Source organism: Symphalangus syndactylus, chromosome X, assembly GCF_028878055.3.
Source record: "Symphalangus syndactylus isolate Jambi chromosome X, NHGRI_mSymSyn1-v2.1_pri, whole genome shotgun sequence".
NCBI classification, from domain to species: Eukaryota; Metazoa; Chordata; class Mammalia; order Primates; family Hylobatidae; genus Symphalangus; species Symphalangus syndactylus.
In genome coordinates, this window is record NC_072447.2 from 105,452,358 (window position 1) to 105,465,940 (window position 13,583).

The 13,583-nt window shown below is 42.5% G+C and overlaps 1 protein-coding gene across 1 annotated transcript in view; it reads right to left on the minus strand.

Moving 5' to 3' along the window:
* The window catches only part of TRMT2B (tRNA methyltransferase 2 homolog B), an 87,887-nt gene that overhangs the window by 26,256 nt on the left and 48,048 nt on the right, over positions 1 to 13,583 (minus strand). The window lies entirely within an intron of this gene.

A 13,583-nucleotide genomic window follows, 5' to 3' on the forward strand; every position in this document is an offset into this window, starting at 1 on the left:
GGACTCCAAAAGTTTCTAATTTTAGAAGATTTGGGATTTGGGATTTTCAGATTAGGGATGCTCAATCTATATTACCTTCACCATGAGCAGCACAGCCACCATTTATTGAGTACCTTCTGGATGCCAGGCACAGTGCTAAGTTTTTTTTTTTTTTTTTGAGACAGAGTCTCGCTGTCTCCCAGGCTGGAGTGCAGTGGTGTGATCTCGGCTCACTGCAAGCTCCGCTCCTGGGTTCACGCCATTCTCCTGCCTCAGCCTCCCGAGTAGCTGGCACTACAGGCGCCCGCCACCATGCCCAGCTAACTTTTTGTATTTTTAGTAGAGACGGGATTTCACCGTGTTAGCCAGAATGGTCTCGATCTCCTGACCTCATGATCCACCCGCCTCAGCCTCCCAAAGTGCTGGGATTACAGGCGTGAGCCACCGCGCCCGGCCCACAGTGCTAAGTTCTTTATTTCCATTATCTTATTCACAACAACCCTTGGGGGTAAGCACTATACCTGACTGCATTTCACAGATGAGGAAACTAAGGGGCAGAAAAGTCAAACTTGCCCAAGGCTCCACAGCCTACAAAAAGCAGAGCAGGATGGGTGCAGCAAAACAACATGGCACATGGATACATATGTAACGAACCTGCACATTGTGCACATGTACCCTAAAACCTAAAGTATAATAATAAAAAAAAAAAAAGCACAGCAGGATGTTCTCACTCATATGTGGGAGCTTAAAAAAAAGTGGATCTCATGAAGATAGAGAATAGACTGGCAGTTTCCAGAGGACAGGAAACTGCGGGGCGGTGGGGGTTGGGGCGGGAGATGAAGAGAGGCTGATTAATGGATTCATATATACAGTTTGACAGATTGGTAGGGTGACTATAATCATCTATTGTATACTTCAAAATAGCTTGAAGAGAATAACTCAAATGTTCTAGCATAAAGACAAATATTAGAGGTGATGGATATACCAATTACACTGATTTGATCTTCATAAATTATATGATGTATTAAATTATCATACGTACCCACAAAATGTATACATATATATCAATTTAGAAATTAAATTGAATTTTAAAATTTGGGGGTGAGGAAAAAAAAAGCAGAGCAGGGAATTCAATCCCGATCTTTCTGACTCTAGGGCTACTTAAAGCCAGAAAGAAAGAGAAAGCTTTATCTAAGAAAAAATGCTGGCCGGGTGCGGTGGCTCATGCCTAGCACCTTGGGAGGCCGAGGCGGGTGGATTACTTGAGGTGAGGAGTTCAAGACTACCCTGGCCAATATGGTGAAACCCCATTTCTACTAAAAATACAAAAATTAGCCAGGCATGGTGGCACGAGCCTGTAACACCAGCTACTGGGGAGGCTGGGGCCAGAGAATCACTTGACCCCAGAGGTGGAGGTTGCAGTGAGCCAAGATTGCACCACTGCACTCCAGCCTGGGCAACAGAGTAAGATTCTGTCTCAAAAAAAAAAAAAAGAAAGAAAAAATGCTGAAGTATATCCATGCCCGTGTCAGGAGAATTATGTTAATATCAATAAGCACACCAATAGTGGTAGCACACATTGTTGATTCAGCACTTCCATTTTGCCAGGTGCTGGGCTAAATGCTTTATATATATAATTACCTTTCATCTTCAAAAGCCTCTGAAGTTGATTCTACCACCACCATCTTACAGAGGCAGAAGATGATGTTCAGAGAGGTTAAATAATTTTTCCCTGGGGACCCTGGGACAGGAGGTGGCAGAAATGGTTTTCAAACTAAAGTCCTACTCCATAACCCTTGCTCTACCCTATACCATCTCACCAAGCAGTATAAATGAACTAACTCATAACTGCTTCTGAGGGATAGAAACTTTGTACAGAAAGATCCCTCTTACAACCCCATCTGGAAGGTCTGACACTGTAGATGGCTGCATCATTTGCTCTTATCTTCAAGGAAACCATCCCAAGCACCTTATAGGTCTTTGATAGGATTCTGACTGAGGCACAGCTTAGAATTATGAAGCTGAAAGGAAACTTACAGAGCCTCCGGCCCAACCCGTGTTGTTATAAAAATGAGGAACTTGAGGTACAGAGAGGTTAAGTGGCTTGCCCAAGATGGTACAGCTGATGGCTGGCAGAGCTGCTCCTAAAAATCCAGATCTCATGTGCCCAAGCCAGTGCTCTACTCTGTTCAAAAATACTGTATCCTCCCTGGGTCTTCTTTGGCCTCTCAGCTCATCTACCTTCCTCCAATTTGCCTGATAAATATCACTGGAGAATTCTGCTGACAATCATTCTCACCTGGGGATGCAACAAATATCTCTCCTGAATAAGAGTTTTATGAGGCAGGAGACTACGAATCAACAAACCGTAAGAAAATTGGATCATGCACATTTCTCTTTATAACATGTGTGTTTATGAGGCAGGCATACTTTCTCAGCCAATAGAGAAGGGGAAGTGGATGGGAAAAAGGGATGGGATTGTACCCTATGAAGGTGAGCTGGGTGAAGAATCTAAGTTGAACAACATCTAACAAAACTGAATTTCAGTATATTGGCATACTTCCTTTTGTGCAATGTAGGTGTTCCTGGGTGTCAACCGAATTTTCCTACATAGAATCTGTCAATCACAAAAAGTTATTTAGATAACCCCCTCCCAATACAATCAGTGTACCCTTAGTCATGTAAAGAAAAAAAAAATCTCTTTTTGAGTGAATCTTAATTGTGTTGCTACAGGCTGTTAACATACTTTCCAAACCTCTTACCAAGCTGGGTGACCAGGCAATTTCTCCCAGTGAAGGCAGGAATAACAGTGTCTACCTCAAAGGCCTGCTGTAAAGTGTAAAAGGGATGATACACACAAAAATGCTTAGAATAGTGCCTGGCACATCCTAAGTAGGATATTAAGTGTTAGCTACTATTATGTTGATTTAGGGAAGGAGCTCGGTGAGATCATCAGAAAGCGATAGTCCCCCTTCTGGGATAGGTATCCACTTTTCTGTAGAAAACAACCCAAAGAGAGATGTCTTAGACTCTCAAGTACAAAGTGAATAGAGAATCTAGGGTAATTACAACCAATGCCTCCCATATTTTTCTCTTTGAGAATCCTAAATCTGCCAAAGAGGTTTTACAAATCTCTTTCTCAGTGGGGCAGCCCAGGGACCAAGAAATGGATAGTTTCTTGAGCCTGGAGGGCAAATTTTCTTAAAGGCAACTGGTTGCCTTGGGGTTTCTTTTCTTTAGTTGTCAATAGTCACTCTCCAGGATGTTTAGAATGTAGCTCCCATCAGAAGCACTTGCAGCTTCTGAATGACCCTGGCCTATCATTCACTCATATAGCTCTGGGTATGTTTCTGTCTTATCTTTCAGGGACAGACCTGGGCTTTCTGACTAGAGAATTCACTATGAATAGGTAGAGAGGTCCTTCTGCTCTGAATGGTTTTCAACTCCTGCACTCCAGTCCTCACTTGTCATTCATGTGTTATGTCTACCTGCCAGTAGCACTCTGTCAGCAGGGTTGTAAGCAATCTATGACCTCTGTAGGAAATGAGTCATATAGTTAGCACGCAGCAAAGGTTAAGAAAGAACAGTGATAATTCAGGGTTGGAGCATGGAAACCAGTAGTAGCTAAACTAGTTATAAAACTCCCAGAGATTCAAGTGTTGGGTGTTTGGGCCATACCAGTTGTGTTTTTATTTTTGTTTTAGTGGCAGGGTCTTGCTCTGTCACCCAGATTGTAGCACAGTGCCACAATCACAGCTCGCTGCAACCTTGAACTCCTGGGCTTAAGCAATCCTCCCACCTTGGCATCCCAAAGTGCTGAGACTACAGGTGTGAGCCACTGTGCCCAGCCCCAGTTGTGTTTTGAATATTGCTCTTTCCTCTCAATAACATCTTCAGATCACTCATTTTCAAGGCAGTTGCTACTGGCAAAATGTAATAAGTGCACTCAACACAGCATCATTCTTCTCAGGAGAATCCTGCCAACCAGTATTCTTAACCATAAGATGGCTATGACTGACTTAAGGGTCAAGCCTGGACTCACTGCTTTGTTACTCAACCCTGTAAATCCTTTATGGGAAGACCAAAACTTAAATTTCTGACATGAAGGAGTATAGAGAATGAGAACTGTCACCCAACTTTCCAAGACTGAAACCATCCCCTCATCCCGCTGTATTTTTATAGCTGCAACTAAAAGAAAAAGCCATGGCACCCCTGATCTATACCTTATTCCTTCAGCTGTAATAAAATGTTCTCCCACTCCCCTTGCCTTTTTTCTCATGTCAAGCTCTGAAGGAAACAATTGTTATCCCAGGCAGGAGAAGGTGGCAGATGCTTTCTGCTAATGGCACATAGATAGTATCAGCTCAGGGGGAATGTACTTCCACCCCTGTGCCCAGTAAGTGCCAGGCTCTGGTCCAGGGAGCCTGAGGTGGCTCTGCTGTTGGGTGGTGGGAGAGCAATGTTAACAAAGCACTCAGGCTGTGCTGTGCACTGATGACTCAGGGATCCCACGCGATCCCACGCTCATGCTAGTCGCCACATCCAGGAACTAAAATAGAACTCTGGTGCTATGAGACAGCAGGCCTTTAGATCTGCTCAGAAAAATAAGCCCAGTCCTAACAACTGGCATGCTATTCAATACAATGGAATATTACACAGCCATTAAAGATGGCAATTATGTGCACTGTGTGGGTGGAAACCAGATTGTGAAATAATGTTAAGTGAAAACAGCAGAATAGGAAAGAGCAGATATACATCATGCTGATCCTAACTACGTAAAGCATACATATAAGAGCACTTCTCTAAAGAACTTAAAAGAATGAAGAGTTCCACAGTTCTTTTATATTCCACACCCCCTACTCCAACACATTCTTAATATACATTTTTTTTTTAGAAAATTGTCATGCTGATTACACTAGGTTACAAAGACACCTGTCTTTTAGCTAACACAGGAGTTAATGCCACTGATAATGTGGTTCAGGGACTAAAGGAGAACTGAATACTAAGGGGGCTGGTGTCCCGTCATTTGGAGCAACGTGGATGGAACTAGAGGTCATTATGTTAAATGAAATAAGCCAGGCACACAAAGACAAATATCATATGTTCTCACTCATATTTGGGTGCTAACAAAGTTATCTCATGGAGGTAGAGAATAGAATGATAGATACCAGAGGCTGGGAAGGGTGGAGGGGGGAGCAGAGAAAGAGACGTCGGTTAATGAATACAAACATACAGTTATAATAGAAGGAATAAGTTCTAATGTCCAATAGCACAGTAGGGTGACTATAGTTAACAATAATTTATTGTATATTTCAAAACAGCTAGAAGAGTTTAAACATTCCCAACAAAGAAAAAATGTTTGAGGCAACAAATATCTCAATTACCCTGATGTTATCATTACACATTGTATGCATATATCGAAACATCACATGTATCCGAAAAAATATGTGCAACTATTATGTATCAACAAAAATGGCCTGGATCGTTCCTCTTCCTCCCCTCACCCCCTTATGTTCAGGGAACTTGCTCAAACACAGTTACCATTTCAGGTTTGGCACTACAGTGAGAAATTCCTTCCTAACTCCAAGCCGACCAAATAAGTCTAAGATGGGAGATTAAGAAAATTTACATTTCCAGCCTGGGCAACATAGTGAGACCTCATCTCTACTAACAATCAAAAATTAGCCAGGCATGTTGGCACGTGCCTGTAGTCCCAGCTACTCAGGAGGCTGAAACAAAAGGGTCACTTGAGCCCAGGAGACTGAGGCTGCAGTGAGCTATAATCACAGCACTGTACCCAGCCTGGGCAACAGAGTGAGACGCTACTCAAAAAACAAACAAAAAACCAAAAAATAACTTATATTGAACCTCTTTTAGTTGGGCCACTGTGTTTTCAACTAGCCTTGCTTATATGGAAAGAAAGGAACTAGATTTTTTTTTTTTGATAGGCTTCTAGAAGTTCCATATTTGTAAAAGAATTGTTACACGCTACCCCTCTTGTCACCTTGTCAGGGGTGGTACTTACAGTCAGTCAAACATATAGCACATATCTGGGTATCTGAGTGAGTAAAATTCTCTCCCTCGAGATGTGGCCTTAACACCTGTCCAGACCTGGTTTTTCTTTTTTTTTTTTTTTTTTATTTTTTTTTATTTATTTTTTTTTTTTTCAGACCTGGTTTTTCTAAAATTAGCTTTCAATCAGTATATTTAGTTTTCCAGAGACTATAGTTAGTTTCTTTTAACTTTGCATTTTGAAATAATTTTAGATTTACTCAAGAGTTGTAACTATAGTTCAGAAAGTTCATGTATACCCTTCACCCAGCTTCCCCTAACGGTAGCATCTCATCTTCTGGTACACTGATCAAAACTATCACATTAACATTAACATCAGCATCATACTAGTTACTAGACAATAGACTTTATTTAGACTTTGGTTTTTTCACTAATGTCCTTTTCGTTGTTGTTGTTCAAGATTTAATTCCGGATCCCATACAACATGTATAGATTGGTTAGTTTACCAAAAAAAAATCCTACAAACAGGTTTCCTCTTAAGGAGTTGAAAGGGCAAGCTAGTAGGTGTTCTAACAAGTTATGATCCTGAGCCACTCTACCCAGAAGGGAACTCCATCACTTCTGTACCAAAGCCCTTAATCCATGATGCCTCATCACAGTTATTTTCGGAAAACATGTCTTACATTAGCACTTCTCACAGTAGTACAAAACGATTTGACAAGTAGGTTATTTTTAGCAACCAACATTATGAAGGTGACAAAATGAGAGAGATAGCCTTCCTTGTCTGCTTTCTATGTTTCGTTTTTCTTCAAACCGTATATAATTTTTTACTAGAAGCTGTAATATTTGACTAAAACATAAATGCTGAGAAACACCCACACCAACAGGGAAGGGACTCTGCAATGTGTTTGGTTTGACTTGCCTAAAATTAATTATTGAAAACACAGAAAATTGGCCTGGTGCAGTGGCTCACGCCTGTAATCCCAGCACTTTGGGAAGCTGAAGTGGGCGGATCACTTGAGGTCAGGAGTTTGAGACCAGTCTGGCCAACATGGTGAAATCCCATCTCTACTAAAAATACAAAAATTAGCCAGGCATGGTGGTGCACGCCTGTAATCCCAGTTACTCAGGAGGCTGAGGCAGGAGAATCACTTGAACCCGGGAGGCAGAGGTTGCAGTGAGCCAGGATCATGCCACTGCACTCCAGCCTGGGTGACAGAGTGAGACTCCATCTCAAAAAAGAAAAAAAAGAAAACTTACAGGAAACAAATTATTTTTGCCAGTTAATCTCAATAATGGGAAGGGAAAGCAGGCCATGACATCCATTTATTTGTCAACAAATAATCGGTTGATTAAGAATGACACCCATTACAAAATTAGCCAGGCGTGGTGGCACATGCCTGTAATCCCAGCTACTCGGGAGGCTGAGGCAGGAGAATCACCTGAACCCAGGAGGTGGAAGTTGCAGTGAGCCAAGATGGTGCCACTGCACTCCAGCCTGGGCAACAGAGCAAGATTCTGTCGCAAAAAAAAAAAAAAAAAAAAAAAGAATGACATCCATTTCATGCATGCTATGTGCCAAGCAATTTGCAAAGTGTTTTATATATACATAGATTGTTTCACTAATTGGTCACAGCAATCTCCATGAGATAAGTGCTATTATTATCCTTATTTTACATGGAGATGAGTGGTAAAAAGAGCATTGGGGAGGTCAAGTAACTTGTCCTAGATCACAGAGCATGTAAGTGATAGAGTCAGGATTTAGGCCAGGTCAGCCTGACTCCAAAACTGCTCTGCTTAGCCAGTATGCTATATCGCCTATCTAAGCACCTGCCATATTTCAGACACTGTGCTAGGTGTTACATATACAACAGTGACCAAGATATAGCTCTTGTCCTCTTAAACCTTACAGTCTAGTTGGAGGAGACAGACTACTAAACAGCTTAGTATAGCCCTCTCTTCTCTGATATTCCTTGGCTTGGTTACGTATAAAGGTAATCAGTAAAGGCAAATAGTAAATACCAATATCCTGAAATATTTCAATTCCTTTTGTAGGTCCTCAGAGCAAAGGCCTCTCCCCTCCAGGTATCATGAATGTCCCTAACAGTTACGAATGGACTTGAGGATATTTACATGTTCCTCCATTGTGTGGCTCTGGGCCACATGTGGGCACTGCCACCCTGCTTAGTCTCCTTTGAAGAGAGACAATGAGAAACATAATGTGGAAATACATGTATTAATGAAATAGAATCACCTGATGGAAAATTTTTAAGTGTCAGACATAATAGCTGTGTTTCATTTCAATTGTCCTTTTGCACTAACATTAATTGGCAAGTACTAAGGGAGCTTCACGACTGCACTTTATGGGCATGCCATTTTGAAATATATTCCTTAGGAAAGTGACAATGATGCCTCTGTAAGCTATAAATTTCCAATGTGATTTTGAAGATAAAGGGTTGGAAGACTTACATCTCAACAAATGACAATCATCTTCTCCCTTCCAGCCCAAAAACAATCAAAGGGTATTATCTAATACCATAATACTGTGCTTCTCAATGCTGGCTGCATATGGGAATCACCGGGGAAATGTTAATATTACCAACGCCTGTGTCCCACCTCCAGCGATTGTGATGATTCAACTGGTCTGGGTGTGGTCTGCACTTGGAAGTTTGGAAAGATCCCTGGGAGATTTTAATATACATACAAGTTTGGGAACCACAGCCCTAATCAGAGGATCATAACCCTGACTGACTACAAATTAGAATCACCTTGGGGATCTTTTAAAAATTCAGATGTTTGGGCCACACTCCAGACCAATTAAATCAGAATCTCTGGAGGATCGAATCCCAGGAACTAGGAAGTTTTCTAAAAAGCTCCCTCAGGTGATTCCAATGATGTGCAGCCAAGACTGGAAACCACCGTAGTAGGTGAAACTCCAAATCTGAAAGGGCAATGACAAAATTTGCACTCATTGGTTCAGCAACTCTAAGATGAGCCTAATGAGAAGAAGCCTGTTCTAGAAGAGGAGTGGGAAGCAGGCTGAGGATAACTGTCCTACTTTAATATTAAAATGAGTTCACTTTTCTCTCACATGTATGAGAGTTAATTTTTTTTTTTGAGACGAAGCTTCGCTCTTGTTGCCCAGGCTGGAGTGCAATAACGCAATCTCGGCTCACTGCAACCTCCACCTCCTGGGTTCAAGTGATTCTCCTGCCTCAGCCTCCTGAGTAGCTAGGATTACAGGCGCCCACCACCGTGCCCAGCTAATTTTTTGTATTTTTAGTAGAGATGGGGTTTCACCATGTTGGCCAGGCTGGTCTGGAACTTCTGACCTCAGATGATCCACCTGCCTTGGCCTCCCAAAGTGCTGGGATTATAGGCGCGAGCCACCGCACCCAGCCTGAGAGTTAATTTTATTAACTTAGGCTAGGAATTATAATCTTTCGCTAGAATTACTAGTAACTGATGATACCTTAGCCCTACTTTCTACCACACCCCCCAAAATAATGGCAGAAGGAATGAGAAAGGAAGTGCTTTAAAGAAATAAAAACCTAGTAATGGGATGGCTGGGTCAAATGGTATTTCTAGTTCGAGATCCCTGAGGAATCGCCACACTGACTTCCACAATGGTTGAACTAGTTTACAGTCCCACCAACAGTGTAAAAGTGTTCCTATTTCTCCACATCCTCTCCAGCACCTGTTGTTTCCTGATTTTTTAATGATGGCCATTCTAACTGGTGTGAGATGGTATCTCACTGTGGTTTTGATTTGCATTTCTCTGATGGCCAGTGATGATGAGCATTTCTTCATGTGTTTTTTGGCTGCATAAATGTCTTCTTTTGAGAAGTGTCTGTTCATGTCCTCTGCCCACTTTTTGATGGGGTTGTTTGTTTTTTTCTTGTATATTTGTTTGAGTTCATTGTAGATTCTGGATATTAGCCCTTTGTCAGATGAGTAGGTTGCAAAAATTTTCTCCCATTGTGTAGGTTGCCTGTTCACTCTGATGATAGTTTCTTTTGCTGTGCAGAAGCTCTTGGGTATATACCCAAAGGACTATAAATCATGCTGCTATAAAGACACATGCACAAGTATGTTTATTGCGGCACTATTCACAATAGCAAAGAGTTGGAACCAACCCAAATGTCCAACAACGATAGACTGGATTAAGAAAATGTGGCACATATACACCATGGAATACTATGCAGCCATAAAAAATGATGAGTTCATGTCCTTTCTAGGGACATGGATGAAACTGGAAAACATCATTCTCAGTAAACTATCACAAGGACAAAAAACCAAACACCGCATGTTCTCACTCATAGGTGGGAATTGAACAATGAGAACTCATGGACACAGGAAGGGGAACATCACGCTCCGGGGACTGTTGTGGGGTGGGGGGAGGGGGGAGGGACAGCATTAGGAGATACACCTAATGCTAAATGACGAATTAACGGGTGCAGGAAATCAACATGGCACATGGATACATATGTAACAAACCTGCACATTGTGCACATGTACCCTAAAACCCTAAAGTATAATAAAAAAAAAAAAAAAAAAAAAGAAATAAAAACCTTTGCAAAGGACTGCAAACCAGTGCTCAGAACACCTGGGTAAGTCTAGAAGAGTAACAAGCAGAAAGACAAGCTATCTGGCCTATGTATTACCCAACTACTGTAGTTCCGTTTTATCTGCAACCTGGTGTGCACTTTTACTCATCACACCAAACACCGGGCTTAGAGACCAAAAATCCAAAGTGATTCTCATCCTTGGCTACACACGAGTCATCTGGAGAGCTTTTAAAATAATGATGCTAGGGCTACACCCAAAATGAATTAAATCAGAATGTGAAGTGATGACACTCAGGAACTTGTTTTTGACGGTCTCCAGGTGATGTGCAACCAAGGCTGAGAATAGTTGCTCTGAACCAGTGGTTCCTAAACTTGAATGCATACCAGAATCACCTGAAAGACATGTTAAATTAGATTGCCCTAGCCCCAGTGTTTCTGATTCAGTTGGGGGAGAGCCCAAATGTGTGCATTTCTAACAAGTTTCCAGGTGATGCCAAAGCTGCTGGTCCAGGGATCACACTTTGACAGGTAAAACTCAACTACTGGTTCACAACCTTGACTGCATACTAGAATCACCGGGCAGGGTGGACAGTAATTTTAAAAAGACTGATGACTAAGACCCTCCCCAAACCAATTAAATTGGAATGTCTGGGGCCCAGGCATCAATATTTTTTATATATTTTTTGAGACTGGGCCGCACGCTGTTGCCTAGGCTGGAGTGCAGTGGTACAATCATGGCTCACTGGAGCCTCGACCTCCCAGGCCCAAGTAATCCTCCCGCCTCAGCCTCCTGAGTAGCTGGGACTACAAGCACACACCACCAAGCCCAGAAAATTTTTGTGTGTGTGTGGAGATGGAGGTCTCACTATGTTGCCCCGGCTGGTCTCAAACTCCTGGATGCAAGCAGTCCTTCCACCTCAGCCTCCCAATGTGCTGGGATTACAGGCGTGAGTCACTGCACCCAGCCGGGATCTTGGTTTCTAAACACCATTCTACACTGAAAGGAACCAGGGCTCATTGGAAATGGCTGGTTCCAGGACTGGGGCAAGGAAAATGTGAAGTGACCCTGGGAATCTTGTGCCAGAATCTAAGGAAGTGCTCAAATACTAATGGAGGCATGTTAAGTGACACGAGAGGCAGCTGAAGGGACTCCCACTGGCCAAACTGTAGGAAATTTGAGCATCAAAAGGAAAATAATTGAACTGAACTTAAAACATGGAATTCAAATAAGAAAATCACTGAATCAAGTGATATTAAAAAAAAAAAAAGTGGGGGGAAACAACTTTGCCACTATTGTGCCAGACCACTGTCAACTCCAATTTGGACAGAATCAGATTCAAGAGGCTGAAGAACAGATCCAGAGACAGCAAACAAGACATGGTGTTTTTTTTTGTTTGTTTGTTTTGGTTTTGTTTTAACTGGGGGGGGGGGGGGGGGCTTACATTCAGAGGAGAGTCCAGTGGTGATGGGCTGGACGGAACTGTGACCACTTGCAAAAGCATGGGGTTTATATAGCATTTTCACCTAACACCCTCCCCCTAACAACCTGCAGCTGGAAACCTTCATTTAAACCAAAACAGAGGGCCTCAATTCCCTGTATGGCCTGCATTTCACGGGACAGGCCAGGAGCTCAGATGTTCCCCATAGATCAGAAATGGATCTCTGTGTTCCTGAGCTGGAAACTCCCTATCGCATTCAGGTGCATCTGCCATACAGGGCCATTCTCAGGCTATGCTTCAGTTATTGCTATCAGGTGCATTTACCATAAGTCACCATAGTAATTATTAGGAAGCAATTATTATACTAACTTTTTGCTCTAAAAATTGGTATTAAAAGGGAAAGACCTAGGTCTTTACCTGGCTTTTTTGGAGGAACCCTAGTTCATACCCTCTAGATAGGGAAAAGCTCGTTTTTATAAAAGAGTGACAGCTGGCTGGGTGCAGTGGCTCACGCCTGTAATCCCAGCACTTTGGGAGGCCGAGGTGGGTGGATAACCTGTGGTCAGGAGTTCGAAACCAGCCTGGCCAACATGGTGAAATCCCATTTCTACTAAAAATACAAAATTAGCCGGGCCTGGTGGCAGGTGCATGTAATCTCAGCTACTTGGGAGGCTGAGGCAGGAGAACTGCTTGAACCCGAGAGGCAGAGGTTGCAGTAAGCCGAGATCACGCCATTGCACTCCAGCCTGGGAAACAAGAGCAAAACTCCGTCTCAAAAAAAAAAAAAAAAGTGACAGCTAATAAACACAGACCGATTGACAGAATTAGGAAATCATGGCTTTTCAATCCCCAATTAAATTATTAATTTACCATCAGTGGGTACACGAAAATAAACAAAAAAGTTAGAAAGTAATTATTTGTTGTCGAGACAGGGTCTTGCTCTGCCACCCAGGCTGGAGTGCAGTAACACGACCTGGTCATGGCTTACTGCAGCCTCTACCTCTCAGGCTCAAGCTAATCTCCTACCTCAGACCCCCAAGTAGTTGAAAATACAAGTGCGTGCCACCATGCCAAGATTTTTTTTTTTTTTTTTTGGTAGAGACATGGTCTCACCATATTCCTCGGGCTGTTCTGAAACTTCTGTACTCAAGAAATCCTCCCGCTTCAGCCTCCCAAAGTGCTGGGATTACAGGTGTGAGCCACTGCATCTGACCAAAATAAATTTAAAAATTAAAAAATATTAAATGACTGAGTCAGGAAATAGTAATCAACGGATGCTAAAATCTTTAGGGAAGAGGTTGTTGGAAACAGGATAGTCACATGGCATTAGAGTGACATCCAATAGCTTTTTTTTTTTTTTTTTCTGAGATGGAGTTTTGCTCTTGTTGCCCAGGCTGGAGTGCAATGGCACAATCTCAGCTCACTGCAACTGCCGCCTCCTGGGTTCAAGCGATTCTCCTGCCTCAGCCTCCCAAGTAGCTGGGATTACAGGTGTGTGCCACCACGCCCAGCTAATTTTTGTATTTTTAGTAGAGACGAGGTTTCACCATGTTGGTCCAAGCTGGTCTTGAACTCCTGACATCAG